Here is a 6,507-nt window from a genome sequence, read left to right as displayed (position 1 = left end):
TGTGTGTGTGTGTGTGTGTGTGTGTGTGTGTGTGTTTTCTCCACTGTAGCTATATTCTTTCCTATTGTTAGCAGGGTTTCATTTACCAAAGCAGTTTTTTCTTATTCTGACTAAGGTATTATTTTCCTGAGCATTTTTTGTTTCTAACATACGTTTTCTTTTTCAATATTTACTCTTCTCACTCCTCCCAGTTTTTTTTTTTTTCTTCATTTCAGGGTTTTCTTTTTTACATTTTTTATAAGTTTTTCCATGGTACATTTTTTTTTCTTATACTTCTAGGGATTTCCATTTTTTCAAGTGTATATTTTTATATTTCTAAGATTATTCTTTTCAGGTGTTTCTTCTTTTTCATTGTTTTGACACCTACTTGCTTGAGTCGTGTGTGTGTGTGTGTGTGTGTGTGTGTGTGTGTGTGTGTGTGTGTGTGTGCTTTACCTACCAGTACCTGTTTTCATTTACCATACTTGGCAGACTTACAAGGTTTAGCTTTTCCACGGTACAACTTTGTTCTTCCTTCTGACGCAGATATTAAATATTTTCCGTTTACTACGCCTGATATCTCTCAAACTGGCCGACTTATCAGGGTTTTCCAATTTTTTTTGTTTTTCTGTATTCTGACTTAGCTAACGTACGCGGATCTTTATCTTGTTTTACCTATACACTTACTCAAGTTTACGTATTTATTCTTAGTATTGATTGCAGGATTTCCTAGGATGTTTAATGTTTTTTGGGGGGATTCAGACTTAGTAAGCTAACAATATTTTTCCTTTATGCGTATTCTTCCTTTGTGTTTTGATTTAGCTGACTTAGTATTTTTCGTTTACTCTTTTTTCTGCATTTCGACTGGGCAGACTAGTGTTCACGTTTACTCTGTTTTGACTTACCAGACTACTAGGGTATTTCTGTTGAGCATTTGTGTGTGTGTGTGTGTGTGTGTGTGTGTGTGTGTGTGTGTGTGTGTGTGTGTGTGTGTGTGTGTGTGTGTGTGTGTGTGTGTGTGTGTGCACTTTGACTTGCCACTAACATTTTCCTGAGTTTACTCTCCTTCTCTGTGCTGCGAATTTGTTGACTGAGTTTCTTCCGCGACAGGAGTAGACTGTAGCACCAGTCGAGCAGGGCAGTACTCCCAAAGTGGATGGAAAGCTGAAGACAGGGAGAGCTGGAGCTCCCGTTTCATCAGCCCTCGGGACTAGGTCCCGACCATCCCCCTTTGCTGAACTTTTTCAGTGTCTCAGTAACACAGAGAGTAGGCCAGCATGCTCTCCAATCCAAGTTTCTCTAACTATCAACACCAAACTACATGCACAGTACACACCACACTTCCTTATCAAAATTTTGAAAAATGGCATCGAATAACATAGCCTCGGAGTCCAGGAGGGGGGGGGGACCATAAATGCCCCCACCTTCTGCCCCTCTCCCGGTGACGACTCAAGATGCCTGGAACCACTGTCTGACTCAATTCTTCATTTCTGCAACATTCGTGGCCTTTCCTCTAACTTTCGCTCTGTTGAGCACCACCTCTCCTTCTCTAAACCTCACCTTCTTTTTCTAACTGAGACTCAGCTGTCTGAGGGAACTGACAGCAGACCCTTTTCTGTATCCTCCTCCTTTTTCTATACTCATTTCAAAGCCAAAGGTGGCTGTTGTGTACTGTATATATACGCAACAACTTATCTTGCTCTCGTGTTCCTGAACTCGATTCTTCTGAATTCTCTACACTCTGGCTTCGGTTCTCCTGTCATTCTCTGACTAAATATACCTGTGCTGTTTACTTATCTCCTAATTCTACTATCAAAAATTCTTTGACTATCTTATTTCTACAATGGAACACATTCTATCAAATTCTCCTTTCTCTGAAATCTCCATTCTTGGAAATTTCAATGTTCACCACCACCTCTGGCTCTCCTCTCCTTTCACTGATCCACCTGGTGAACAAGCCTACACCTTTTCTATCCTTAATGACCTAGAGCAGCTTGTACAGCACCCTACGCGTATCCCAGACCGCCTTGGAGAGAGCTCCAACATACTTGACCTCTTCCTTACAACTAATCCTTCTGCTTACACTGTTAATCTTTTCTCTCCGTTGGGCTCCTCCGATCACAACCTTATCACCTTAACTTGTCCTATCGATCCGGTATGGCCTGCAGACCCTCCAAAGAAACGTCGTCTGTGGCACTTTGGAGCGGCAGACTGGGAGGCCCTCAGGCAGTACTTCTTCGATTTTCCCTGGAAGGATTATTGCTTCCATGGCCGGGAGCCATCTGGGTGTGCCTTGCGCATTACAGAGGTTATTCTCTCGGACATGGAAGCTAGATTCCTTTCTGGTCGTTCTATAGCCACTGTTGTAGAAGGCCATCGTTCTTCTCCTAGATCTATCAACAGTGGTGTTCCTCAGGGCTCTGTCCAATCACCAACTCTCTTCCTTTTATTCATCAATGATCTAAGCTGTACATCTAACCCTGTCCACTCATACGCTGATGACTCCACCCTTCACCTTTCCATTCGGTTCCCGCAACGCCCATCTCAACAGTTATTTCAACAAACAAGGGATGAGGCTATGGCACACCTAGTGTCTGACTTGGCTCGTATCTCTGACTGGGGTAAAAATAATCTGGTTGGTTTTAATGCATCTAAGACTCAGTTCTTACACCTATCAACCCGACAAAATCTTCCACAGGTATACCCACTAATGTTTAATAATATTCAACTTAATCCTGCATAATCCTTGAACATGCTTGGGGTTTCATTTACTCGGGACTTATCTTGGAAAGATCATATTACATCTCTTGTAAAATCTGCTTCCAAGAGATTGGGTGGCTAAGCCGACTCCGCTCTTTCTTTACCCCTGCACAATTGTTGACTCTATACAGGGGCGGAACTCTCATGTGTGGGGAGGCTCCCCACATACAGCTCTTCTCAATAGGGTGGAGTCAAAGGCTTTTCGTCTCATTAACTCTCCTCCTCTTACTGACTCCCTTCAACCTCTGTCCCTTCGCCGCACTGCTGCATCTTTATCACTTTTCTATCGCTACTTTAATGGTCACTGCTCCTCTGAACTGTCTGCTTGCATTCCTCCATCTCTACGACGGGCGCGTAGCACCCGTCTGGCAGCAAACTCTCATCCCTTTTCTGTCCAACTCTCTAATGCAAGAGTTAACCGTTACTCCCAGTCTTTCATTTATGCTACAGGTCAACTCTGGAACTGTCTCCCTCTGTCTGTATTTCCTGCTTCCTATGATCTCCAGTCTTTCAAACGCAGTGTGTCTAGGCATCTCAAAATGATCGGATCTTGAATTTGGCTCTCTATTGTATTTTGTTTTTCTCTTGGAGGGAACTGTTACCGCGGGCTCATGGCCTTTGGTTCCTTCTTCCTCGCATAAAAAAAAAAACATGTCAGGACTCCATATTATAATTACAAATCATAATAGATAGATAGATAAATAGATAGATAGACAGCTCCAGGCAAGCCTGGGAAAGGGAAATGATCTTGCAAGTTAACTGAGGAAATGCTGACAATACACAGGAAGTACCAAGTCAGGGGATGATATAGGTAGTGTGTCAGCGAGACAGCATACGAACAAAGCCTAGTGACCATACACAAACATACACACATACTCACACACAGGTTTCTGGAACTTTCCAACCACAGTGTAACACACGTGACACGACCCCTGCTTCACCAGAATTTAGGAAGCAGAGCTGAGAAGGAGGCTAGCCATAGAACAGGCAGGTAGTACGAAGAACGAGCTTAGCAACATGGAAGAGAGAGAGAGAGAGAAAGAGAGAGAGAGAGAGCAAGACAGGAGGTAGCTCACGGGACTCTACTTAACTTCACTCGTGTGTGAGAGACTTTGTTAATATTTCCAAGACTAATAAAAATAGTCCCATACTATTCTTTACCTCTCCTGTCATTGCATGACAAATGGGAACGAAGATTATCTACTTACAAACTACTCACGTATAACAACCGCTCGTCCACAAGTCTAATATATATATATATAACTAAACTACAAAACATCACTACAAGTTTCTACAAAGTCTTTTATGACATACATTCCTTTCTCATATCCTTTGACTAATGCAAGAAAACCTTGGCTTAATCACGCTTGTTCTAATGCTGTTCGCAACAAGGAGAGGGCCTATAAAAGGTACCGGAGCCAACCCGCCCCTGAATCACATCTTTTATATGTTTCTGCCCGGAATCGTGCTAAGTCTGTTCTTCACTCTGCTAAAAATAATTTCATATGCACAAAATGCTCTCAACTCTCTAACTCGAATTCTTCCCGCTCCTTCTGGCACCTTGCCAAAAACCTTTCTAACAACTTTACCTCATCATCCTTCCCTCCTCTTTTCTACTCTGATGGCTCTGTAGCTATTTCTTCTACTGATAAAGCAGATCTCTTCGCTCAGACTTTCTCCTCCAATTCCATCTTAGACGATTCCAGTGCTGTTCCTCCATCACTTCCCCCCTCTGACTTCCTCATGGCTAACATTAAAATTTCTTCAACTGATGTATTTTCTGCCATCACTCTCCTCAATACTAATAAGGCATATGGGCCTGATGGAGTCCCTCCTGTTGTCCTCAAGAACTGTGCTTCTGTGCTTACACCCTGCCTAGGCAAACTCTTTCGCCTTTGTCTATCAACTTGTACCTTTCCTTCTTGCTGGAAGTTTGCTCTCATTCAGCCAGTCCCAAAGAAGGGTGACCATTCCCAACCCTCTAACTATCGTCCAATTGCTTTAACATCCTGTATCTCAAAAGTTTTCGAGTCTATTCTTAATAGAAAAATTTTAAAGCATCTTTCCTATTACAACCTTCTTTCTGATCGTCAGTATGGGTTCCATCAGGGACGCTCCACAGGCGATCTTACCTACCTTTCAGACTCTTGGTCATCCTCCTTTCGGGACTTTGACGAAAGCTTTGGCATTGCACTTGACATCTCAAAGGCTTTTGATCGAGTCTGGCATAAATCTTTAATTTCCAAACTGCCCTCTTACGGTTTTTATCCTTCTATCTGTGCCTTCATCTCTAGCTTCCTTTCTGGTCATTCTATAGCCGCTGTTGTAGATGGCCATCGTTCTTCTCCTAGATCTATCAACAGTGGTGTTCCTCAGGGCTCTGTCCTATCACCAACTTTCTTCCCTTTATTCATCAGTGACCTTCTAAGCTGTACATCTAACCCTACCCACTCAAACGCTGATGACTCCACCCTTCACCTTTCCATTCAATTCCCACAACGTCCATCTCAGCAGTTACTTCAACAAACAAGGGATGAGGCTATGTTACACCTAATGTCTGACTTGGCTCGTATCTCTGACTGGAGTAAAAATAATCTGTTTTTTTTAATGCATCAAAGACTCAGTTTTTGCACCTATCAACCCGACAAAATCTTCCATGGGTATACCCACTAATGTTTAATAATATTCAACTTAATCCGCCATCATCCTTGAACATGCTTGGGGTTTCATTTACCAGGGACTTATCTTGGAAAGATCACATTACATCTCTTGTAAAATATGCTTCCAAGAGATTGGGTGTGCTAAGCCGACTCCGTTCCTTCTTTACCCCTGCACAATTGTTGACTCTATACAGGGGTTTTATCCGCCCCTGCGTGGCGTACAACTCTCATGTGTGGGGAGACTCCCCACATACAGCTCTTCTCAATAGGGTGGAGTCAAAGGCTTTTCGTCTCATTAACTCTCCCCCTCTTAATGACTCCCTTCAACCTGTCGCTTCATCGCACTGTTGCATCTTTATCTCTTTTCTATCGCTACTTCAATGGTCACTGTTCCTCTGAACTGTCTGCATGCATTCCTCCACCTCTACGACGGGCGCATAGCACCCGTCTAGCAGCAAACTCTCACCCCTTTTCTGTCCAACTCTCTAATGCAAGAGTTAACCGTTACTCCCAGTCCTTCATTTATGCAACAGGTCAACTCTGGAAATGTCTCCCTCTGTCTGTATTTCCTGCTTCCTATGATCTCCAGTCTTTCAAACGCAGTGTGTCTGGGCATCTCGAAATGAATGGATCTTGAATTTGGCTCTCTCTTGTATTTTGCTTTTTTCTTGGAAGGAACAGTTTTGCGGGCTCATTGCCTTTGGTTCCTTCTTCCTCACAAAAAAAAAAAAAAAAAGGAATGGGTGCAACCCATCCATTCACTACATGTGCTGTTAACTACACATGACTGCACCAAATGACTGGCCAAACGGTTTACTTACACCAGGGACCTATTTACTACCCTGGAAGTCCATGAGGATAAGGCACCCCTATCTGATGCGGCCTATAAGAGTTTAACCCTACATAAGAAGACCTGTGCCATATGGATACACGGCCAGGGTGCATTTATGTTTTGCAGTTAATGGTGTCCACAATAATGGGTAATGGGCAACTTTTTCGTTACACCAAGCAGTCCTGAGCCAGCCCATGCTGTTTCTGCCCACAGGCTCAAGTTCCCGCCATTGTCGACACTCTGGTGAGTACCTGTGTATCCAATTGGCACATGTCT

Source organism: Coenobita brevimanus, chromosome 87 (assembly GCF_032717465.1).
Source record: "Coenobita brevimanus isolate Jiangsu-jjx chromosome 87, ASM3271746v2, whole genome shotgun sequence".
Classification (NCBI taxonomy): Eukaryota; Metazoa; Arthropoda; class Malacostraca; order Decapoda; family Coenobitidae; genus Coenobita; species Coenobita brevimanus.
Note: the sequence above shows the minus strand (reverse complement) of the source record.